Here is a 27,246-nt window from a genome sequence, read left to right as displayed (position 1 = left end):
TTCTCCAAAGATTGCACGTTTGCTAGCAGAATAGAAGGAAGTGGGGGTTTATTCGATCGCCTACGAATTCTACAATTATGTGTGTTAACCTCTCTGAACCACCCATACCGGATCCGGGATAATTGTCATCAGCAACGCTGAATAGCATAGCGCCACAGTCAAATAATATTACTAGAAAATATTCATATTCATGAAATCACAAGTGCAATATTGCAAAACACAGCTTAGCCTTTTGTTAATCCATCTGTCATCTCAGATTTTGAAATGATGCTTTACAGCGAAAGCAATACAAGCATTTGTGTTAGTTTATCGATCGCTCGACAAAACAATAAGTACACTTAGCATCAGGTAACTTGGTCACGAAAATCAGAAAAGCAATCAAATTAATCATTTACCTTTGACGATCTTCGGAAGTTTTCACCCACAAGACTCCCAGTTAGACAACAAATGTTCCTTTTGTTCCATAAAGATATTTTTTATATCCAAATACCTCCGTTAGTTTGGTGCGTTATGCCCAGGAATCCACCGGAAAGAGCGGTCACGACAACGCAGACAAAAATTCCAAATTATATCCATAATGTCCACAGAAACATGTCAGACATTTTTTATAATCAATCCTCAGGGTGTTTTTCAAATATCTGTTCGATTATATATCAACCGGGACAGTTGGCTTTTCACTAGGACCGGGAGTAACAATGGCCGCCTTTCTCTTTTGCGCACAATTCTCTCTGAGAGCCCCCACCTATCCACTTACACAATGTGGTCGGTCGTTCACGCTCATTCTTCAAAATAAAAGCCTGAAACTATGTCTGAAGACTGTTGGCACCTTGAGGAAGCGATAGGAAAAGGAATCTGGTTGATATCCCTTTAAATGGAGCAATGGGAGGCTATGGAACATGGAGTTTTCAAAATAGAATAGCCTGCAATATCAGTAAACTTCTTTTTTGCCGAAGTTTACTAATACCTGTCAAATTCAATGGGTGTTGCACTTTCGTAAATTCATATTTCATCTGCTCTCTGGCACACTCTGAAATCAGAGTAGATAGCCAAAGTTAATTTATGAATTTATGAACGCATCCGGTAATGAACAGAGCATTTGATCACCCTCACAGCTATCCTCCAATCAAGGATTATGTAAATGTTGGAACCGTTTTTTGTTTGTCCAGTCTTTCAAAAGTTCCTAGCTCACATCTAAATTCTTAAAGTAAATGCATACTGCATTTCCAACTACTAATTTTGATAATGATTTGATTTTAAGCCTAAGTACAACAACTTGCCTAGCTAACAGATAAATTCTGTTTTTGTCTTTGTTATAAATTCTAATTCTATTTTCGCGGCGCCACATGTTGTCATGGAAAACATTAATGGTATTTTCAACAACCAATGAGCAACTCTGCCATAAATCCAGCACATATTGAACATTGAGATTGCCTAAAGGCCAATCTCTTTGTCAATAACAGGGAGTGGCAAAGAGTGGAATTTTAGCTAAAGAGACTGGTACTCAGTCTAGAATGCAGTCAGGAGGCAAGATCAGGTGGGACCATTCTAGGCAATAAAGCTGCAATATGTCACTTTTCGGGCGACCCAACACAATGCACATAATGGGAGTTATCGATCTGTCATTCTCATTGAAAATAAGTCTAAGAAGTGGTAGATCTTTTCTATTTGCGCTATTTCTATACTTCCAGTTCTTACATTTAGTTTTTGCGTCTTTTATTTTCTTTTTTCTTTTTTTACACAAGCTTCAAAAAGATGAAAATACAATATGTTAGGTTATGGAAAAGATATTTCACAGCGGTTCAGATGGTAAAATGATTCTCTACACAATGACGGCTTGTTTTGTCACATAAACTGAAATTAGGCAAACTATTAGAATTTTAGCAACCAGGAAATGGCGTAGCGATTTGACATTCTCATTGACCTTCATACAAAAACACAAACTGCTGGAAAGACATATTTTGGCCCAAGTTATCCCTGACTTCACCTCTTCACTGGTGTGATTCAGTAAATGATTTCAGTAAATTACGGACCGAGACCATTCCACAATCCCCTACCCGATTTCATCGTGGGGGACAATAATGAGAGGAATAAAGTAAAGTTTCATCGTTGGGGACAATAATGAGAGGAATAAAGTAAAGTGAATACAATTTATTTGAATTATTATGAACTTACCTTTTCGGAAAAACACATTGCCATGTTTTCCATGGGTGTTCTTGGAACTTTCCTTCATAGCATTGAAGGTGCTCTGCCCTGCAATTGTCTGGACTTGTTCTTCAGTCAATGGGAAATCAAAGAACTTGGATATCTGCTGCACGCCCTGACCTAGATTCTGAAGAATAAACAGAGTGGAGTTTAAACTTGTGCATCCAACTTTGTGCATTCCACAACTCTCAAAAAAGCCAGGAGGACATCAATATGATGTAAGACAATGATAAAAGTGAATATTAATGACATATAAATGTACATTACTCAGACATAATTAGGATTGTAAAACTCCCAGTAATTTACCACATCGGAAATGTTGGTAATTAAAATCCTTAGTGTCGATTGATGCACCCGTGAGTCAATTTAATTAACATAATACAAAAATATGTCTTTATATATATATATATATATAATTTTTTTTTTTATCTGTGTCTAGTAGTTAGACCATGTGGTTCAAGAGAGCCTAATTACTGAAAAAAATGTAATTTCCAATTATTTCTGGAACTCTTCCAACTATTGACTTCTAAGAACTGCCGACTGGTTCGGCCCAAAAACATTTACAGCAAAGATATATTGGCATAGTAAAAGAAAATATAAAGGATGTTCCATGCTGAAACCCTCATGGTAAACAACGGTATTCAGTAAATTGATTGGTTATATTTAGGATTATGTTATACAGCTTTGTGAATCAATGATTTTATATTAAAAACATTTAATTGTATTATTTATATCTTTAACATGTTATGAAAACTCAAAAAAATCTGTTAGTTTACTGGTACATTTCAAAAGTTAGGCCTAATATTTTCACGTCTACATCCGCTCCCCCTCTCCTGCGCTCGACATGGCCGGTTTACTCATCACTGGCTCTGATTACCATCATTATGCACACCTGGCACCATCGTTACGCGTACCTGCACCTCATCACACCTCATCACACCTGGACTCCATCACTTCACTTATTACCTCCCCTATATCTGTCACTCCCTTAGTTCCATTTCCCAGGCAGTATTAGTTATGTGTTTCATGTCCTGATGCTACTCTTGTTTTGTATTGAGCCAGCACACCAGTCCGTTCAGCAGTCTGCCCAGGTCAGCGATGCCAGTTTGTTTCTCCCGGATAAATATGATGGAACCCCATCTAAATGCAGTGGCTACCTACTCCAGTGCTCCCTCTATTTTGCACATCAGATGGGAATTCCCACCACTGAGAGGTCCAAGGTTGCTACGGTTATTTCTCTGCTGACTGGGCGGGTGTGGGCTACGGCAGTCTGGGAGAGAGGAGAGGAGTCGCTGGCTTCATATGAGGGGTTCATGGCTCTGTTCAGAGGTATCGTTGACCATCCACTGGAGGACAGAGAGGGGAGTGAGGGCCTATTTCAACTACGGAAGGATGATCAGACTGCCGAGTAAGCGCTCACCTTCCGGACAGTAGCAGCATTCAGCAGATGGAATGAGCCTGCACTCCATACGCTATTCAGAAGAGGACTGCGTGAGGAGGTCCAGAAGAACTGGCATGTAGAGATGACAGCCTCTCCTTGGTCGCACTCATCACGATGGCCATCCATCTGGCTAACCTACTTCGGGAGCGTTGGTACCCTCATCGCTTCTCTCCCTCCCTCAGTGATGACTCTGTAGCAGAGCCTGAACCGATGGAGGTGAAGGTCACATGCCTCCCCGCGGCTGAGCGACGCAGAAGGAAACTGCTGGGGCTCCCCAATTTCAGCAGTGTCCGTTATGTTCCAACTCGGGATCCACAAGAGCAGAGGGACAGTCACATGATTTTCCACCTCCTGGGGAAGGTGTGAGTATCCAATCTTCATAATTTTCTTCCAAACCCTTTTCAGTGTTGATCACACTAGCTGGCTGTCCCTCATGTACTGTTTCTACAATGCTAGTGGATTCCGGTGCCGTGGGGAACTTTATTGACCAGTTGCCTCCTCTCTGAACATCACCTCATACCCGCTCTCCTCTCCGTTTCCTGTCCAAGCCCTAAATTGGCCACTAGGATCCAGAACCATCACACACAACTCACCGTAGAGTCCATTAATCTGAAAAACATTCCCTTCAATAGTGCATCAATATTCACTATTTTTGCAACACTATACATAATATGGGTTTTACCTCCTTCATTTGCTCATAAGTGGCCATCAATATGTTAGGATTGTCCATTAGTTTCTCCCAGGCGAGGGCATGGTTGAAGTAAGAGCCCCAAGCCACTGTAAAAAATAAATAAAAATAGCATAAGGTGAATCCATTCAGCAGTCATGTACATAATGTTTTTGTAGTGCGCTGTATTGTACCATAACTATAGTGTGATTATCCATTTGTTAGTGCGATACTGTGGAAAGAATTTCCTTTTCATTAATTGCATTTATCTGACAGGGATCTGACATCAGTGAAGACTTCTGTAAATGTGCCAGATGTAGCCAGCTAAAAAAAACATTTACACAGAGCAGCTCAAAGGTTTAAAAACTGAAATGTCTGTAAACATTGTGCTGATTGTCCTTCAGCCACACTCTGGGTTCAAATACATGTGTATTTAGATATTAGTATTTTTGTGGTAAATCTAATTATTTCTATTTCAAAGTATTTCAAAAATAATTTCCTAAAACTACTTTTTGAAACCTGTCTGCCAACAGCTAGTTTTCAGTTTTCTCCTAGCCACTCAGACCCAGTCCTAGCTAAATTTGTGAGAAATATTTTCCAAACATTCTATGGATGTATGAAAATGCTCACTTGTCAGAAATGTAAAAACAAAAATGCATCACTCTTCCTGGGGGTGTATATGAACAAGATTTAATTTAGCTGAACCGCTGTCAGTTCCACTAATTGTTACTCAAGTGATTTGATATTGTTATAAAAATGGCTTCATTGAGCTTAAGTTGGAATGTGAAGCTAACTGAAGCTAGCTAGCTTTAGAAAATCCCAAATAGATATAGCTAGTTTTGTAGTATATGTCTCAGCACTCAATGTTATTAATGTGCTTGTTGAAAGCCAGACCACTTTAGAACTCTTACATACTCTTATTAGGTGTGCTTGCAAAGCAAAGCACAATTCTAGATTTCTTACTTGCTCATACTGTTATTTGATTTTAGTCAGCTTTAGAGCTAAACAATTTACGCAATTAACAAAAAATGTGTCTAGACTGCCCCAACTCGGATTGCTTGAGAAATGCTTTTTATAGCAGTCATACTTTAACTACACTGAACAAAAATGTAAAGTGTTGGTCCTATGTTTCATGTATTAACATCCCGGTTTGTGAGCATTTCTCCTTTACCAAAAGAATCCATCCACCTGACAGATGTGGCATATCAAGCAGCTGATTAAACAGCATGATCATTACACAGGTGCATCTTGTGCTGGGGACAACAAAAGGCCACACTAAAATGTGCAGTTTTGTCAAACACAATACAATGCCACAGATGTCTCAAGTTTTGAGGCCGTGTGCAATTGGCGTGCTGACTGCAGGAATGTCAACCAGAGCTGTTTCTAGAGAATGTAATATTAATTTGAGGCGGCTTATGAAAAGCTGTCATTTTAAAGAATTTTGCAGTACGTCCAACACGCCACAACCACAGACCAAGTGTATGGCGTCGTGTGGATGAGCAGTTTGCTGATGTCAACGTTGTGAACAGAGTGCCCCATGGTGGCGGTGGGGTTATGGTATGAGCAGGCATAAGCTATGGACAACGAATTGCATTTTATCGATGGCAATTTGAATGCACAGAGATACTGTGAGATCTTGAGAACCATTGTTGTGCCATTCATCCGCAACCATCACCTTATGTTTCAGCATGATAATGCACAGCCCCATGTCCCAAGCATCTATACACAATTCCTGGCAGCTGAAAATGTCCCGTTTTTTCCATGGCCTGCATACTCACCAAACATGTCACCCATTGAGCAACGTTCTCATGTTCAGGCTATCTTCACATTCTTAATAAAGTGTATAAACAGTGGTAATTACCATAAATTAGCATAACACTTAATTAATGGATTCAACGCCAAAAATAAGACCACAGTAGTAGACATTTTAAAAACTACCACTCTAACCATTTCAGCTACAAACATTACAACAATATTACAATTTTCTAAACATTTTAAAACTGTTTAAGATGCTGCGAATTTTCGCAGTTTTTTGTTGAAAATCGCGCAACATTTCAACGTCCTGCTACTCATGGCAGGAATATAGTATATGCATATGATTAGTATGTGTGGATAGAAAACACTCTGACACCAGTCTCTAAAACTGGTTAAATCATGTCTGTGGCTTTAACAGAACGTGTTTAGGAGTAAAAATCCAGAGGAAAAATGTTCACAAAAAACACCCCAAAAAATTTAATCCGCCAGTCTATGTATTGTCTACGGCAACGGGAAAATAGATAGAGACCCGTTTATAATGCCTACAGCTTCCACACGATGTCGCCAGTACTGGCATTTTATTAGTAGTTTATCCTTGGTGTGATGACGAATAGGCACTTCCTGTCTTGGGGTCCACCGAAGGAAGTTATGAAAGGGAAAATATGGACGATGATTTCAAGACTTGCTGCTATCGAATACAGATCGCCCGTGATCAATTTTATCGATTATTAACGTTTATTAATACCTAAAGTTGGTTTACAAAAGTAGTTTGAAGTGATTTGTAAAAGTTTATAGGCAACTTTTAGTAATTTTAAACAATGACGTTGCGTTTTGGAAAGGCGCTTTTTCCTGGATCAGACGGGCTTCATAAATCGACATTTTGGGTATACTTTGACGGATTTAATCGGGAAAAAGACCCAATTGTGATGTTTATGGGACATATAGGAGTGCCAACAAAGAAGCTTGTCAAAGGTAATGAATGTTTTAGATTTTATTTCTGTGTTTTGTGTAGCGCCGGCTACGCTAATTATTTTGTTTGCGTCTCGTTCAGGTATTTCGGGAGGGGGGGAGGGGGGGGGGGTGCATGCTATCGGATAATAGCTTTTCATGCTTTCGTCGAAAAGCATTTTACAAATCTGACATGTTGGCTAGATTCACAACGAGTGTAGCTTTAATTGAGTACCCTGCATGTGTGTTTTAATGAAAGTTTGAGTTTTATCGAGTACTACAGTTGGCGCTCTGAAATTTCCGCTGATTTTGGTCCCTGTACAGGGATCGCAGCCATAACTTATAACAATCTGTCACGTTCGTCATATGAAGGAGACCAAAGTGAAGCGTTGTATGTGTACATTCTTCTATTATTATTCAAACTAACAAAACAACAAAACGAACGAAACGTGAAGCTAATACGAATAGTGCAGACAGGCAACTAAACATAGCATAAGAACCCACAAACACAAAAGGGAAAATGGCCACCTAAATATAATCCCCAATCAGAGACAACGATAAACAGCTGCCTCTGATTGGGAACCATATCAGGCCACCATAGACATATAAATACCTAGACCTACAAAACCCCTAGACAATACAAAAACTAGCATACCCACCCTCGTCACACCTTGACCTAACCAAAATATAAAGAAAACAGAGATATTAAAGTTCAGAGCGTGACACAATCTAGCACCACACCATATTTTCTTCAGGAAATGTACTTTTCTAGTTATTATTATTTGATTTATTTGGCTGGCAATCTTTCCCTCTACCAATTTATTAAACCATAACCAGTCACTGCCATTACTACAGCTACTACTACTACCAGTCACTACCACTATTAAAACGTATTTCACAACCATAAATAATTTAAGACCAGCTAGAAAGCATCGACATTTTATTTAAGAAATGTAATTTTCTAGTTGCGCTATTCATTACATCCAGCCTATCCAACATGACACTGCATTTCTTTCAAACAATACGAATGTGTTGAGTTGTTCTTTAAATCGGCAGGTAATCTAGTGGTATGATCATTGGACCTTGTCAGATCGAATCCCCGAGCTGACAAGGTAAAAATCTGTCGTTCTGCCCCTGAACAAGAATGTTAACCCTCTGTTCCTAGGCCGTCATTGAAAATAATAATTTGTTCTTATCTGACTTGCCTAGTTAAATAAAGGTCAAATAAAATAAATAAAACATCTCACCTTCACCCTCCATGAAGTCCGTGAAAAATGAATCCCAGGATTTGGCATTAGGCAAAACAGGGTTTGTGTTCATGAAGTGGTAGTATGATACGACTGTATCTTTTGGGTTTCAGAACACAACCAGCATCTGAAAGTCAAAGTTACCACAGATAATTGTTATACTATTGGTGCAATTGAGTTGTAAAGTTTGATATAAAACCACAACATATTTCAGATGAACATGGAATATTATTATATTATATTATACAGAATATTTTCAGGCATTTCACAGGAAAAATATTTTGCAGTGAACATGTTGGTTAGTTAGTTGCCTACAATAGCAGATGACTAACATTATTAGCTTACTTATCTACCGTAAGTGCAGTCACTTGGAATCTGCATCCTAAGATGGAATCTGCAGTAGGGGGAAAACAGCCACTGTCCGCCCCACCGAGATGAGGAGCATTGTGTAACATGCAGTACATATTTTCTGTTCTATCACGTGTGCAATGATGTTCGGAAAAAAATATACACTGCTCAAAAAAATAAAGAGAACACTAAAATAACACATCCTAGATCTGAATGAATGAAATATTCTTATTAAATACTTTTTTCTTTACGTAGTTGAATGTGCTGACAACAAAGTCACACAAATTATCAATGGAAATCAAATGTATCAACCCATGGAGGTCTGGATTTGGAGTCACACTCAAAATTAAAGTGGAAAACCACACTACAAGCTGATACAAATTTGATGTAATGTCCTTAAAACAAGTCAAAATGAGGCTCAGTAGTGTGTGTGTGGCCTCCACGTGCCTGTATGACCTCCCTACAACGCCTGGGCATGCTCCTGATGAGGTCGCGGATGGTCTCCTGAGGGATCTCCTCCCAGACCTGGACTAAAGCATCCGCCAACTCCTGGACAGTCTGTGGTGCAACGTGGCGTTGGTGGATGGAGCGAGACATGATGTCCCAGATGTGCTCAATTGGATTTAGGTCTGGGGAACGGGCGGGCCAGTCCATAGCATCAATGCCTTCCTCTTGCAGGAACTGCTGACACACTCCAACCACATGAGGTCTAGCATTGTCATGCATTAGGAGGAACCCAGGGCCAACCGCACCAGCATATGGTCTCGCAAGGGGTCTGAGGATCTCATCTCGGTATCTAATGGCAGTCAGGCTACCTCTGGTGAGCACATGGAGGGCTGTGCGGCCCCCCAAAGAAATGCCACCCCACACCATGACTGACCCATCGCCAAACCGGTTATGCTGGAGGACGTTGCAGGCAGCAGAACGTTCTCCACGGCGTCTCCAGACTCTGTCACGTCTGTCACGTGCTCAGTGTGAACCTGCTTTCATCTGTGAAGAGCACAGGGCGCCAGTGGCGAATTTGCCAATCTTGGTGTTCTCTGGCAAATGCCAAACGTCCTGCACGGTGTTGGGCTGTAAGCACAACCCCCACCTGTTGACGTCGGGCCCCCATACCACCCTCATGGAGTATGTTTCTGACCGTTTGAGCAGACACATGCACATTTGTGGCCTGCTGGAGATCATTTTGCAGGGCTCTGGCAGTGCTCCTCCTGCTCCTCCTTGCACAAAGGCGGAGGTAGCGGTCCTGCTGCTGGGTTGTTGCCCTTCTACGGCCTCCTCCACGTCTCCTGATGTACTGGCCTGTCTCCTGGTAGCGCCTCCATGCTCTGGACACTACGCTGACAGACACAGCAAACCTTCTTGCCACAGCTCTCATTGATGTGCCATCCTGGATGAACTGCACTACATGAGCCACTTGTGTGGGTTGTAGAATCCGTCTCATGCTACCACTAGAGTGAAAGCACCGCCAGCATTCAAAAGTGACCAAAACATCAGCCAGGAAGCATAGGAACTGAGAAGTGGGCTGTGGTCACTGGGGTGTCTTGCTAATTGCCTATAATTTCCACCTGTTGTCTATTCCATTTGCACAACAGCATGTGAAATTTATTGTCAATCAGTGTTGCTTCCTAAGTGGACAGTTTGATTTCACAGAAGTGTGATTGACTTGGAGTTACATTGTGTTGTTTAAGTGTTCCCTTTATTTTTTGAGCAGTGTATATATATTGTTTTTGCAGGAACTTCTTTGTGGTTGTAATATCGCAAATGGAAATGGCAGTTTCACCATTAAGGATTCCAGCATTAACCTATGTTTAATAAACCTGTGTTTAATTATGAAGTCCAACACTCATAATACAGACACAAAATACGCAACCCTTGTCAACTCCAGGGGATGTGTAATACTGATTGGCTGGATTTATTCCACATTACTTTGAAGTATTTATTTTACACATCTCAGGATCATTTGCCTATTTTTAGGAAAGCTCACTCTACCTTCCAAACTTTGATTTATTCTAGAATTGAGATAAATTGCTCTATAATTCCAACGCAAGACTTCAATGTCAATTGAAAGTGTCAACAGGATGTTTAATTGACATCTGTATTGGAATAAGAGGAATACAATAGTTCAAATGAAAATGTGTCATTCATTCTACGCAGGGGCCAACTTTGGTTTTAGAAGTAGGGGGAAAATACATTTTTTAATCCAGACGCATAAACACTCAACAGCCTACCCGACCGCTTGTAGGTGTCCGCATGGGCCTAAAGCACACCATTGCCTCATTTTGTATCACATTCCAATGATAAAACTGGGGGGTTGGGCAAAAATGCATTTTCAGAATGTGGGGGGTCCCCGACAGTCTCTTAGATATTTATTTATACTTAAAAATATATATATTTATGAAGTACTGGGATATCATTTGTTTGTGTATTTGAATTCTTCCCCCCTCTCCAGTGGAATTTGCACCCCTGATTCTACACATCACAATACATTAATTAAACAAATTTGACATATTTCATAATTCCAAATACTATGTATCATGTTGTTCAAACATTTCATTTTAAAACTCATTATCCTATTAAAGGCCCAGTGCAGCCATTTTTATCTCAATTTCAAATCATTTCTGGGTAACAATGAATGTATTTACTGTAACAGTTTTCCATAAAAAAATACAAATAAAAAAATATATTTCTCAAGCAAGAATTTTGCCCAAGACTGTCTGGGTGGGGTCTGAGTAATGTGGGGGAGGGCACCTAAGCAGTCTATTACCACAGGTTGTGTTCAGCTGTTCAGATGTTGCATGCATCAACCAATGGTTGCATGCCACATCATCATCTGTGCCATCGGTACCAGATTGCTATAACATATGATGTGGTAAAATACCTATCCAGGCATTTGTAATATATGGCATGCTTCCGCAACGTCTGAGCAGAGGAACACGACTGTTGTGTGGATCAATCCACTAGACAGGAGGGGCCTAATGAGAGGGATATGTAACCTGAAAACTAGCTGTTATTGGTAGAGGGGTTTATAACTCTTTGTAATTGGTCTATAAAAGTTCTACACCTAATCATTCAAGGGATTTTCTTTATTTTTACTATTTTCTACATTGTAGAATAATAGTGAAGACAAACTGTGAAACAGCACATATGGAATCATGTAGTAACTAAAAAAGTGTTAAACAAATCAAACTATATTTTATATATGAGATTCTTCAAAGTAGCCATCCTTTGCCCTGATGACAGCTTTACACACTCGGCATTCTCTCAACCAGTTTCATGAGCTAGTCACCTGGAATCTATCTCAATGAACAAGTGTGCTTTGTTAAGTTCATTTGTGGAATTTCTTTCCTTCTTAATGTGTTTGAGCCAATCAATTGTTGTGACAAGGAAGGGGTGGTAGCCCTATTTGGTAAAATACCAATTCCTTATTATGCCAAGAACAGCTCAAACAAGCAAAGAGAAACAACAGTCCATCATTACCTCAAGACATGAAGGTCAGTCAATCTGGGAAATTTCAGGAATTTTGAAAGTTTCTTCAAGTGCAGTCGCAAAAACCATATAAGCGCTGATGAAACTGGCTCTCATAAGGACCGCCACAGGAATGGAGACCCAGAATAACCTCTGCTGTAGAGGATGATTTCATTCGAGTTACCAGCCTCAGAAATTAAACCCAAATAAATGCTTCAGAGTTCAAGTAACAGACACATCAACATCAACTGTTCAGAGGAGACTGCGTGAATCAGGCCTTCATGGTCGAATTGATGAAAAAAAAACACTACTAAAAGGACACCAATAAGAAGAGACTTGAAACACGAGCAATGGACATTAGACCGGTGGAAATCTGTCCTTTGGTCTGATGAGTCCAAATTTGAGATTAATGGTTCCAACGGCCATGTCTTTGTGAGATGGAGATTAGGTGAACGGATTATCTCTGCATGTGTAGTTCCCACCGTGAAGTATGGAGGAGGAGGTGTGATGGTATAGGGGTGCTTTGCGGGTGACATTGTCAATGAATTATTTAGAATTCAAGGCACACTTAACCAGCATGGCTACCACAGCCTTCTGCAGCAATACGCCATCACATCTGGTTTGTGCTTAGTGGGACTATAATTTGTTTTTCAACAGGATAATGACCCAACACACCGCCAGGCTGTGTAAGGGCTATTTTACCAATAATGAGAGTGATGGAGTGCTGCATCAGATGACCTGTCCTCCACAATCACCAGACCTAAACCAATTGAGATGATTTGGGATGAGTTGGACTGTTGGAAAAGCATTCCAGGTGAAGCCTCTACCCCCAAGCTATAAGACTGGTGAGCAATTAATCAAATGGCTACCCGGACTATTAACATTGACCCCCCCCCCCCCCTTTGATTTTACACTTCTGCTACTCACTGTTTATTATCTATGCATAATCACCTTACCCCAACCTACATGTACATACTACCTTGACAAACCTGTACCCCCGCACACTGACTCAGTACCGGTAAACCCTGTATACCGGTACCACCTGTACTCGGTACCGGTACACCCTGTGAGCCTACAGACGAGGTAAATGCCTTTTATGCTCGCGTCGAGGCAAGCAACACCAAAGCATGCACGAGAGCACCAGCTGTTCTGATTGACTGTGTGATAATGCTCTCGGTAGCCGAACAAAACCTTTAAACAGGTCAACATTCACAAAGCCGCTGGGCCAGACGGATTACCGGGGCGTATACTCAAAGCATGCGTGTACCGACTGTCAAGGGTCTTCACTGACATTTTCAACCTCTCCCTGACCAAGTCTGTAATACCTACATGTTTCAAGTAGACCACCATAGTCCCTGTGCCCAAGGAAGTGAAGGTAACCTGCCTAAATGATTACTGCCCCGTGGCACTCAAGTTGGTAGACATAAAGGGCTTTGAAAGGCTGGTCATGGCTCACATCAACAGCATCCTCTCGTACACTCTAGACCAGGGCTGCCCAACACTCTTCCAGGAGATCTACCATCCTGTGGCTTCAGTCCTGTAGTGGCAAATCGGTTCAAATATAACGCATACCAGAACTTTGTGAAATCAATCAGGCTTTAATACAACAGTATAACAAGCCGGAGTGCCCCGCGGGACCCACACCTTTCCAGAGCTCTCCCTCTTCATGTTATACCCACACATACATCATCAGTTCATCCCCCAATGCAAATACAGTTACATCCCAATCGGTGCGTCCTGCTTGTTCAGCCCAGTAACGCCCACATCTGCTTTCGGCCAGATTATAATGATGACAAGACCCTTGCTTTGACCTAAAGATAATATACATCCCCCTTTCCTGTGGCCTGTGTTTAGACCCTGTAATTAACCCCATGTGTCCCTTTTATATGTGTCCTTTATCTCTAGTTTTTAGTGTGTTCAGCTGCCCTGGTCGCCTTCTCTTCATATGGTTGTCTAAGATCAAACAGACTTGTGTGTCTCCCCTGTGATGTGATTGATGTCTGTAATCCATCAGTTGGTCCCCTGGCTGACCCCCTCTCCTGTCCATCCCCCCGATCCCTGCATGTCCAGCTGGTCTAGGCGTCTGTGTCTGCATTTTTCCTTTATCTGCTTCCTGCCATATACAATAGACAATGCATTTTACCAGAACAGGAAATGAACCCATAAGTGTATCTTTCTCTTGTGTTTACCAAAATCATGTATATAATTTCTCCCACATAACCAATTTCTCCCACAGTCCTACCCTAATTTAAATTAACATCTGATTATACTAATTAGCTGCTCAACAAGACCTTAACTAGCTTAATCAGATATGCTAAACTAGGGTTGGACTGAAAACCTAGTAGATCTCCAGGAAGAGGGTTGGGCAGCCCTGCCCCAGACCCACTCCAATTCGCATACCACCCCAACAGATCCACAGGTGACGCAATCTCAATCGCACTCCACACTGTCCTTTCTCTCCTGGACAAAAGGAACATCTATGTGAGAATTCTGTTCATTGACTACAGCTCAGCTTTCAACACCATAGTGCCCACGAAGCTCATCACTTAAGCTAAGGACTCTGGGACTAAACACTTCCCTCTGCAACTGGATCCTGGACTTCCTGACAGGCCGCCCCCAGGTGGTAAGAGTAGGCAACAACACGTCTGTATTCCCTTTACACACACAACAGCGTTGCCAAACACGACTCCAACACCATCAAGTTTGCTGACGACACAACAGTGGTCACCGACAGCGATGAGACGGCCTATAGGGAGGGGGTCCGATAACTGGCAATTTGGTGCCAGGACAACAACCTCTCCCTCAATGTGAGCATGACAAAGGAGCTGTTCGTGGACTACAGGAAAAGACGGGCCGAACAGGCCCCCATTAACATTGATGGGGCTGTAGTGGAGCAGCTCGAGAGTTTCATGTACCTTGTTGTCCACATTACCAACAAACTATCATGGTCCAAACATACCAAGACAGTCGTGAAGAGGGCACGGCAAAACCTTTTCCCCCTCAGGAGACTGAAAAGATTTGGCATGGGTCCCCATATCCTCAAAAAGTTCTACAGTTGCATCATCGAGAGCATCCTGACCGGTTGTATCACTGCATGGTATGGCAACTGCTCGTCATCTGACCGTAATTCGCTACAGAGGGTAGTGCGAACGGCCCAGTAAATCACTGGGGCCAAGCTTCCTGCCATCCAGGACCTATCTAATAGGCGGTGCCACATGAAAGACCCCCCCCCCCCCCCTCCCCCACACTCAACTAACCTGTACCTCCACACACTGACTCGGTACCAGTGCCCCCTTGTATATAGCCTCGCTATTGTTATTCTTATTGTGTTACTTTTAATTATTACATTTTATTTTAGTCTACTTGGCAAATATTTTCTTAACTCTTCTTGAACTGCATTGTTAGGGCATGTAAGTAGGCATTCCACAGTTAAGTCTACACTTGTTGTATAATCGGTGCACGTTACAAATAAAGTTTTATTTGATATAGCCTCATTATTGTGATGTAATTTCATTGTGTTACTTTTAATTTTTTACTTTAGTTTATTTAGTAAATATTTTCTTAGCACCATTTCTTGAACTATATTGTTCTTGATGCTTACCCATCCCTTTAGCGGGATAATTGTCATCAACAACCGCTGAATTGCATAGCGCCACATTCAAATAATATTACAAAAAATATTTATATTCATGAAATCACAAGTGCAATATAGCAAAACACAGCTTAGCCTTTTGTTAATCCACCTGTCGTGTCAGATTTTGAAAATATGCTTTACAGCGAAAGCAATCCAAGCGTTTGTAAGTTTATTGATTGCTCGACAAAACATTATGTACACCTAGCATCAAGTAGCTTGGTCACGAAAATCAAAAAGCAATCAAATGAATCGTTTACCTTTGATGATCTTCGGATGTTTTCATTTACGAGACTCCCAGTTACTCAATAAATGTTCCTTTGTTCCAGAAATATTATTTTTATATCCAAAATACCTCCGTTTGTTTGGCGCGTTATGTTCAGAAATCCACAGGAAAGAGCGGTCACGATAACGCAGACAAATTTCAAATAGTATCCGTAATGTCCACAGAAACATGTCAAACGTTTTTATAATCAACCCCCATGTTGTTTTTAAAATATATAATCGATAATATATCAACCGCAACTGTCTTTCTCAGTAGGAGAGGGAAAGGTAATGGCTGCCCAAACTCTGTTGCGCCAAGCAAAATGCTGCTGGCACCCGGCCATACAATGACGCGATGTTGTCTTTCTCGCTCATTTTTCAAAATAAAAGCCGGAAACTATATCTAAAGACAGTTGACATCTTGAGGAAGCGATAGGAAAAGGAATCTGGTTGATATCCCTTTAAATGGAGCAATGGCAGGCTATGGAACATGGAGTTTTCAAAATAGATGCCACTTCCTGGTTTGATTTTCCTCAGGGTTTCGCCTGCAATATCAGTTCTGTTATACTCACAGACAATATTTGGACAGTTTTGAGTGTTTTCTATCCTAATCTGTAAATTATATGCATATTCTAGCATCTGGTCCTGAGAAATAGGCCGTTTACTTTGGGAACATTATTTTTCCAAACATAAAAATAGTGCCCCCTAGCTTCAAGAGGTTAAGGGCTTGTAAGTAAGTGGTTCACAGTAAGGGCTACACCTGAGAAAATGACAAGAGTGTGCAAAGCTGTCATCAAGGCAAAGGGTGGTTACTTTGAAGATTCTAAAATATAGAGTATATTTTGATATGTTTAACACTTCTTTGGTTACTACATGATTCCATATGTGTTATTTCATAGTTTTGATGTCTTCGCTATTATTATACAATGTAGAAAATAGTAAAAATAAAGAAAAACCCTTGAATGAATTTGATAATACATCCATCCTGCTTCACAAACACAGACCACGTGTAACCACCCCAGGCCAGGACCTCCACATGTGGCATCTTCACCTGCGGGATCATCTGAGACCAGCCACCCGGACAGCTGATGAAACTGAGGAGCATTTCTGTCTGTACTAAAGCCCTTTTGTGGGGAAAAACTCATTCTAATTGGCTTGGCCTGGCTCTCAAGTGGGTGGGCATATGCCATCCCAGGCCCACCCATGGTTGCTCCCCTGCAGTGAAATACATGTGAAATCCATAGATTAGGGCCTAATGAATTTATTTCAGTTGACTGATTTCCTTATATGAACTGTAGCTCGGTAAAATCATTGAAATTGTTGCATGTTGCATTTTTGTTCAGTATAATTACAAAATGATAAAAAATATGAATAATATTCCATTAGGCCACTATGTCATTGTCTGCAGGAAAAGGCTACGTACCTTACTGCGATTGTTTTCAATTAAAATGGTCAAAAAGTGACAAAATAGCTTCTTAGTAAAGAACAATCTGTAAGTGGTCTGAGCGAGAGGCGTTATTGGACAAGTCTAATGGGAAGAATATGTAGTGGAAGAAAGAGAGAAGGTGATACTCGCAACTGGCGACTTGCTGGCGTGGGAGCACAACGTGATGACTCAATCGCAGTTTATGACATTGTTTGGATGGCAGACCATTTGTAGGCTATCACAGTGATTAAACACATCTTATCTGTGGCTTTCTCCGGGAAGGGACGTTCCCCCAGAACCCTGGGAGCATGGACACCGTTGGAGATGTGAAGACAGATGAAAATGTAATGAATGTTTCTGCGTGAATTACATTTATGTTTGGATTATTTCAAGAGTTTATAAAGAGCTATACATTTTGACATGTTGTACTGTGTGTTTATTGTACTGTAAGTTCTATGCATTTATTGTTACAGGGAAACAGTGTTATTTTGTTTGTCGGACGGTGGATAGTTCAAAGAGGATCGACACAGGGGTCCGTTCCTGTCATTTGAATTGGAATGATTAGATTATAATCTGGTTGTGTTTTCCTGTCTTTTGTTTTTACTAGCAAAGTGCAAATAAACTCAGCCAAAAAATAAATGTCCTCTCACTTTCAACTGTGTTCATGTTCAGCAAACTTTCCATGTGTGAACATTTGTATGAACATAACAAGATTCATCAACTGAGACAAAAACTGAACAAGTTCCATAGACACGTGACTAACAGAAATGGAATAATGCGTCCTTGAACAAAGGGGGGTCAAAATCAAAAGTGACAGTGAGTATCTGTTGTAGCCACCAGCTGCATTAAGTACTTTCTATATTTTGGTGTTTTTCAAAGTCAGTAGAAAGGCCTCTTTAGTGTCAAAAGTTTTCATAACTGTGACCTTAATTGCCTACCGTCTGTAAACTGTTTGTGTCTTAACGACCATTCCACAGGTGCATGTTCATTAATTGTTTATGGTCAATTGAAAAATCATGGGAAACAGTGTTTCAACCCTTTACACTGAAGATCTGTGAAGTTATTTGGATTTTTATGAATTCTCTCTGGAAGACAGGGTCCTGAAAAAGGGCCATTTCTTTTTTTGCTGAGTTGAAATGCTAATTCAGGTTGGGGGCGAGTTTCTGCTTGAATTTGGTTAAAAGGGAAGCAGTGCATTGTTTTATACTTTGAGAACTTGCTACCACGCTCCTGTGTGTACCACACACAACGTTTATCCTCTTAGAGATTATTCTGAACTGAAGACACATTACATGATACTGTGACAAGAGCCAAAAAGAATATGCCACTCCATCAAGAAATGGGGACAACAACACAGGGCATCCATGGGACCTCCTGGAACCATGGACCACACCTGCAGAAACTGGACAACAGGGGGAAGCAGAGGAGATACCTATCATAGACTTCTCCCAGCTGACGCTTGACACGGCACATACGCCACCTCCAGTGGTAGAAACAACCAGCTGGTATCATCGAGTAGAATCAGCCAACAGTAACACGGATGCAGCAATGTGGGAGTTAGTATTGCATGACCTAGATTTGTAATAGGAAGCTTCCGTTTAGACACAGGTCTAAGAGTACATAATAGTGGTCTACCGTTTAGACACAGGTCTAAGAGTACATTATAGTGGTCTACCGTTTAGACACAGCTCCAGAAACTTGCGAACTTCCCCTGTAAAAAGGTATATAAAGAGAGCAGAGATCATGAGAGAGCCATGATCCTCACTGACATATGAGACAGACTTCATATGGAGAATCATCATAGGTAAATTTACTATTGCCCTATACGCTTTTTGTTAGACTAGAACAATGTTTGAGAACTGGATAATTTTGACTAAGTACTTATTGGATCACTATCTGAAGCTACCTGGTTGAACTTTATGAACCCGAAACTGAGTCTCCGAAACACAGGGGTCTAGACACCTCTTGATCACAGACAAAGCGGCAATCACACAGTGATACATCATGACCAGAAGTGATTAGCAATACAAGGACACAGCCAAATACCAGTTACAATATATTGGGTCTATACACAGAGTTGGAAGTGTATTAAGATATTGGAATTCGGAATCTAGCATTATTGCTGAGAAAATACCAATTACAGGAAAGTGACCAAGGGGCTGAGCATTTAAGGTAATTGAACTCTTTTTGCTATTTTAGTCAATATTGTTAGAAGTGTTAACGCATTTAAAGTTTTGCAAAAATTATCTGGCATAGCTTAAAGCATTAAGGATTGATTGAGCATTATTGTTGTATTAAGAAACTGTATTACCATTGAATTGTAAGAATGTGTATAAGACAAAAACAGAGTGACTTAATAAAAGCTTGAAACTTTGACAACTAGGCCAGATTAACGATCTGGAGAGCAAATGCCTTTGACACTCTCACTGAACAGAAAGTGACCCTGGTTATAGGTGAAAGTGATTGCACTAAAGAATATTTCATTGTGTGGACAATAATATATTTTTAGGAGAGTCAAAACATATACCAATACTAGTTTCCAAGTGACTACTAGCTGACGAGCATAATAACTAATATAATAAGTTATTAGGTATTGATATATACATAGGTAAAGAAACTTGAAAGTAAGGAAATATAGGAGGAATCCATAATACTTAGAATATTTAAATAGGAGTATATCTATCCAAGACCTCATACTAGACCGGAAAATAAGGGAGTGACAACGTGAACGAAGGAACAAACTAAACTCACGCGAAGGGCCATTACGAATAAATAGAAGGGTTGGTAGGGCCGCACGGCTAGTCCCTTGTTATACCGAAGTAACTAAAATCCTAAAGTACTCTGCCCAGCCAGAGGACGGGGTAGAGGCTTTTGCTGCAGGTATTGGGCAAAAGTCAGCACCGTGACAACACATTACAGAATAACACAGACATGCTAAGATGCATCATGTATTTCATTTGCAATGTAATTGTTTGAGTGTCAATTATTTTGGGACTAATAAATTATATTAGTGGAATTTAGTAAATGCATCAGTTTTACAGAGTCATTATTCAATTGACTCTACGTTTATCATTTAGTAGGTCTATTGGTAGTTGTCTATATGCTTGCCTCAATAATATAATGCTAGAACATTGGTCGGCAGAATTAGCTATTTGTATCTAGTCTCTTAATAATTGCATTAAGGTGCAAGTTAGACACATTCATGTTCACAATCATACTGAGTGGTGATACAAGGTTCGCTACCTTGACTAGATTCCTCCAGAGACAGACAAGGCCTGTTGCATTTATTCACACAATATTCAGATGGATGAATGCAGTTTATTGTCACAATGCCTTCCGAAAGTATTCAAGTATTCCACATTTTGTTACGTTACAGCCTTATTCTAAAATGTATGAAATAAAACATTTTTCTCAGCAATCTACACACAATACCCCATAATGACAAAGTGATTACAGGTTTTTTGAATTTGAGCAAATTTACATATATTCAGACACTCTGCTCGAAATTGAGCTCAAGTGCATCCTGTTTCCATTGCTCATCCTTGAGATGTTTCTACAACTTGATTGGAGTCCACTTGTGGTAAATTCAATTGATTTGACATGATTTGTTAAGGCACACAACTATCTTTTAAAGGTCCCACAGTTGACAGTGCATGTCAGAGCAAAAACCAAGCCATGAGGTCAAAAGAATTGTCCGTAGAGCTCCGAGACAGTATTGTGTCGAGGCACAGATATGGGGAAGGGTACCAAAACATTTATGCAGCATTAAAGGTCCCCAAGAACACAGTTGTCTCCATCATTCTTAAATGGAAGACGTTTGGAATCAGCAAGACTCTTCCTAGAGCTGGCCGACTGGCCAAACTGAGAGAAGGAGCTTGGTCAGGGAGGTGACCAAGAACCCGATGGTCACTCTGACAGAGCTCTAGAGTTCTTCTGTGGATGGGAGAACTTACCAGAAGGACAACCATCTCTGCAGCACTCCACCAATCAGGCCTTTATGGTAGAGTGACCAGACGGAAGCCACTCCTCAGTAATTGGTACAGGCCGTTTTATGCGTTTTATATTAGATTTCGTAGTTTTTTATCTGAACGTCGCCAGCCAGTACTTTCTGAAAAACGTAAATAAAAATACAAATGGCAAGCTGTCGAGAGAGAGGCATTGCACAGCTGCTGGGAGTTGTAGTTCATGTGTGTAGTTGAAATTAAACAGTTGTAACTTTTCGGCTCTGTGCTTCTTCTTGGCCATCAAACACATTGAAAAAGTAAATTCACCCATAAATATAAGTATACATTTTATATCTTAATTTACTGTGTTTTCATTGTCGATACAAATTTGAGGCTCATTCATAGTCTACAAAAAGATACTGAGGTGAAATTGATGTCACTTTCATATCGTATTCATTTCCTGTTATTCTAAAAAGAAAAAGAAAAATTCCCAGACTGCATTAGATTGAGCACTCCACAATGGAAGGGAGGCTAGATTCAAATTATTGTGACATGTTCTTTAGTAAAGTTATTAACACCGACCTTTGTTTTCTTCGCAATAAAAGTGCCAGGGATGTTATCAGGGTGCAAATGTGTGCCCAGTAACTGCGGAGAGGGCATTTCTCCCACCACCTTGAAAATAAACAGAGGGAAAGGACAAATGTTTTAGTAGCTTATCATATGGCATACCAAAATGCAGCAGAAAACCACAAGGTACATCATTTGTAAAAAATTACATGAAAATAAATGGTCATTTCGCAGCCGATCTTATCCAGAGCGACTTACAGGAGCAATTAGGGTTAAGTGCCTTGCTCAGGGGCACATTGATAGATTCTTCACCTTGTAGGCTTGGTGATTCGAACCAGCGATCCTTTGGTTACTGAACCAATGCTCTTAACCAGTGGCAGAATGATAACAATCAAAAGGCAGGAGCATGAGAAATACAAAAATAAAATGTTTGATTTTACTTGCCTAGTTAAATAAAAATTCCTTTGAACAGGTCAATTACAAATAGTTTGAAATGCACTAAAGGCACTAGTGCATCCTATTGTAGGTTATTCTGAAAATGTTCAGTGTGTGTGGCGGGTAAAAACTAAAGGCTGATTTACCTCAATCGGTAGCGACAAAAGTAAATTCAAGAATTAACAATTCCAGTGAGCGAGTAATAAAACATTTAAAAATACCTTTTAGGTATGTCTATTAGGCAGAGTTTTTACATCACATTTAATTTAAAGATCTGTCAGTGTCATTGAAAGCAAGTCTGATAAAGAGAGGGATTTTGATTGACTAGGTATGGACTTAGTTCTGTTATTGGAAACTGTTACAGTATACATACCTTCTGCATGTCCGGAGAGAAAAACTCCATCAGTGGAGGTATTTGAGACAGTTCTTGTATTCTTGAATAATTTTGCACGCCCAATTTTTCAGTTTTTGATTTGTTAAAAAAGTTTGAAATATCCAATAAATGTCGTTCCACTTCATGATTGTGTCCCACTTGTTGTTGATTCTTCACAAAAAAATACAGTTTTATATCTTTATGTTTGAAGCCTGAAATGTGGCAAAAGGTCGCAAAGTTCAAGGGGGCCGAATACTTTCGCAATGCACTGTATAACAGCAGTACTGTGTCCGGCACTTTATTTGACAGCAAAATATATTTCCACTATCTAATCCAGTTCACACTAACTACCACAACAGCAGGGATGGTTTCACTTACCACATTTTGGGTAGGCCACCAGTAAAATGTCATCGGGTCTGCCCTCCAGCTCCTTCAGGCTTTTAAGATTTTCTGGGGGACTCATGATTGTAGAGTAGAGGATCCCCTCGTGCAAGTACATCTTATTCTCATCCTTCACATTCTTTGCCTCGTCCATTTTGGACACGCCTTGCGCAGACATTGGTTTGCTCATTTTGTATCCTGGTGACTTAATGACAGCCTATTTATGTATTCAGTCCACAATGGAGCTGCAAAAAAAAGGTGTTAGTATTTGTTTTCCCAGCCCATACAGTAAAACAGGACTTTCCAGTTCTCTGGTGTGATATTGTTGAAGGGAGGGACTACGCACAGTGACCTATGCACAGTGACTGATTTGGAGAGAGTCACTTGCTCATAAAATGGGTGAGAGTTCAACTCCAGTCTAGGTTAGATTTGTCTCAGTAAATTGGAATACTCTTGAAAGAAAAAGTAACACAGGACAACACACGTGGAATGTTAATGACTTACACACTAACACTGACACACTCATACTTGCTCTTACTCAAACAATGCATCAATGCTCAGCCAACTCACACGTGCAAATAGCGTTGTCACTGTGACTACACTCTCTCTTGTTGAGGGTTATCTAAGTTTAAGCATATGGAGGTGTGCCCGTTGAAAGAGATTTTCAAAGATTACATTCCATTTTCCAGTCACAAATGTATGACGCTTGTATCCTTCACATGACTACATCAGCTTGACAAAGCTTGTTCAATGCCAGATTCAAAAGATACTTAAAACATAAGTGTTTTCCATTAAAAATGTCTTCCTATTAAAAGGTCCTATGCCTAATTTTGCTTTCCTCTTGAGAAAGCTAGGCGAATTGCAGCAACATAAACAACTCTACCCCCTCCCCCTCATCCTATTTGACATAATGGCTATGGGATCTTGTGGAAGCCAGTGGAGAGCTCGCACCTTTGAGATGCACATTTTAGATGATTCTCTACCCTCTCAACTGCTTGTTTTCTTACATAAACTGAAATTGTGCGACTTCTGTATGTTGGGGACATTGGGTTGGGCACTTGCCCAGTCTGCCATTGCTAGTTTTTGTATTTATTATGGATCCCCATTAGCTGCTGCCAAAGCAGCAGCTACTCTTCCTGGGGTCCAGCAAAATTAAGGTAGTTATACAATTTTAAAAACATTACAAAACATTCACAACAGATTTCATAACACAATAAGTGTGTGCCCTCAGGCCACTACTCTACTACCACATATCTACAACACAAAATCCAAGTGTACGTGTGTGTATAGCGCATATGTTATCGTGTGTGTGAATGCATGTGTCTGTGCCTGTGTTTGTGTATCTTCACTGTCATAGCTGTTCCATAAGGTTATTTTTAAAATGTAATTTTACTGCTTGCATGAGTGACTTGATGCGGAATAGAGGTCCATGTTCATGGCTCTATGTAGTACTATGCGCCTCCCAAAGTCTGTTCTGGACTTGGGGACTGTGAAGAGACCTATAGGCTGTGTGCCAGTAGTTCAAACATACAGCTCGGTGCATTCAACATTCTCACAAATGCAAGTAGTGATGAAATCAATATCTCCTCCAATTTGAGCCAAGAGAGATTTACATGCATATTATTCATGTTAGCTCTCTGTGTACATCCAAGGGCCAGCCGTGCTGCCCTCTTCTGAGCCAATTACAATTTGTGGCACCTGACCACACGACTGAACAGTAGTCCAGGTGCGACAAAACTAGGGCCTGTTGGACCTGCCTTGTTGATAGTGCCGTTGAAAAGGCAGAGCAACACTTTATTTTGGACAGACTTCTGATCTTAGCTACTGTTGTATCAATATGTTTGACCAGTTTACAATCCAGGGTTACTCCAAGTAGTTTAGTCACATCAACTTGCTCAATTTCCACATTATTCATTACAAGATTTAGCTGAGGTTTAGGATTTAGTGAATGATTTGTCCCAAATACATTGTTTTTAGTTTAGGAAATATTTAGGACTAACTTATTCCTTGCCACCCATTCTGAAACTAACTGTAGCTATTTGTTCAGTGTTGCAGTCATTTCAGTTGCTGTTGTAGTTCACGTGTATAGTGCGGAGTCATCCGCATACATAAACACACTTACTCAAAGCCAGTGGCATGTCGTTATTAAAGATTGAAAAAAGTAAAGGGCCTGGACAGTTGCCCTGAGTAATTCCTGATTCTTCCTAGCCGATGTGAGCAAGACCTTTAAACAGGTCAACATTCACAGTCGAGGGGCCAGACGGATTACCAGGACGTGTACTCAAAGCATGCGCGGACCAACTGGCAAGTGTCTTCACTGACATTTTCAACCTCTCCCTGACTAAGTCTGTAATACACATGTTTCAAGCAGACCAACATAGTCCCTGTGCCCAAGGAAGCGAAGGTTACCTGCCTAAATGATTATGCTCTGTAGCACTCATGTCGGTAGCCATGAAAGGAAAAGGAACACCTATGTGAGAATGCTGTTCATTGACTACAGCTCAGCGTTCAACACCATAGTGCCCACGAAGCTCATCACTAAGCTAAGGACCCTGAGACTAAACACCTCCCTCTGCAACTGGATCTGGGACTTCCTGATGTGCCGCCCCCAGGTGGTAAGGGTAGGCAACAACACGTCTGCCACACTGATCCTCAACACTGGGCCCCCCCAGGGGTGTGTATTTAGTCCCCTTCTGTACTCCCTGTTCACCCACAACTGCGTGGCCAAACACGACTCCAACACCATCATTAAGTTTGCAGACGACAGTGGTAGGCCTGATCACCGACAATGATGAGACAGCCTATAGGGAGGAGGTCAGAGACCTGGCAGTGTGGTGTCAGGACAACAACCTCTCCTTCAATGGGAGCAAGACAAAGGAGCTGATCGTGGACTACAGGAAAAGGCGGGCCGAACATGCTCCCATTAAAATTGACGGGGCTGTAGTGGAGCGGCTCGAGGGTTTCCACATCACCAATGAACTATCATGGTCCAGACACACCAAGACAGTCATCAAGAGGGCACGACAACACCTTTTCCCCCTCAGGAGACTGAAAAGATTTAGCATTGGTCCCCAGATCATCAAAAGGTTCTACAGCTGCACCATCAAAAACATTCTGACTGGTTTCATCACCTCCTGATATGGCATCTGCTTAGCATCTGACCGTAAGGCGCTACAGAGGGTAGTGCTTACGGCCCAGTACGTCACTGGGGCCAAGGTTCCTGCCATCCAGGACTTCAATACCAGGCGGTGTCAGAGGAAGGGCCAAAAAATTGCCAAGGACTCCAGCCAACCTAGTCATAGACTGTTCTCTCTGCTACCACGCGGCAAGCGGTATCGGAGCGCCAAGTCTCAGTCAAAAAGGCTTAACAGCTTCTACCCAAGCCATAAGACTCTTGAACAGATAATCAAATGGCTACCTGGACTATTTGCATTGCCCCCCCCCCCCCCCCCCATTTTTTACGCTGCCGCAACTCTCTGTTTATTATCCATGCATAGTCATTTTACCTCTACCTACATGTACATATTACCTAAATTACCTCGACTAAGCGGTGCCCCCACACATTGACTCTGTACCGGAACCCACTGTATATAGCCTCACTATTTGTTATTTTATTGCTGCAACTTAATTATTTGTGATATTTCTATATATTTTTCGTTAACTGCATTGTTGGTTAAGGGCTTGTACAGTAAGTAAGCATTTCACTGTATGGTCTACTACACCTTTTGTATTCGGCGCATGTTACAAATAAAATTTGATTTGATTGCTGTGCTTATAATGGGGAAAAAAATTGCCAAATAGTTCATCAACATTTTAAGCTAAATGATCAGGCTCATTGCTTTGAAAAGGTTTTTGATGCAAGTGGTTGTATTAATTTGGGATCAATTGCATCCCACAACTGTCCCAGAGTATGTTTGGAATATTTCTTTTTTTGCACAGAAGGACAAGTTGAATGCAACCTATTGACTTGATTATTCACGTCATTCTAGCTTAGCTAAGTGGTATAGTCATTGTGCATTCTTAATATACATTGTTAATGAAGTCGCAAGATGTCTAGCTATTCATTTGTTATGCTAACAAGCTAGCAAGAAGTTGCATAGCAACAGCATCAACTTCTGGTGGACATGCAAAGTTCTAGTATACTCAACT

General features: G+C 40.8%; 1 pseudogene; it reads right to left on the bottom strand.

The window, feature by feature from the left end:
• The window catches only part of LOC139369376 (sulfotransferase 6B1-like), a 29,317-nt pseudogene extending 6,030 nt beyond the window's left edge, over positions 1 to 23,287 (bottom strand).
• Between the last annotated feature and the right edge of the window lie 3,959 nt (positions 23,288 to 27,246).

The sequence above is a fragment of the Oncorhynchus clarkii genome, chromosome 17 (genome assembly GCF_045791955.1).
Source record: "Oncorhynchus clarkii lewisi isolate Uvic-CL-2024 chromosome 17, UVic_Ocla_1.0, whole genome shotgun sequence".
In the NCBI taxonomy this organism is placed as follows: Eukaryota; Metazoa; Chordata; class Actinopteri; order Salmoniformes; family Salmonidae; genus Oncorhynchus; species Oncorhynchus clarkii.
This window is presented reverse-complemented; position numbering and strand designations above follow the sequence as displayed.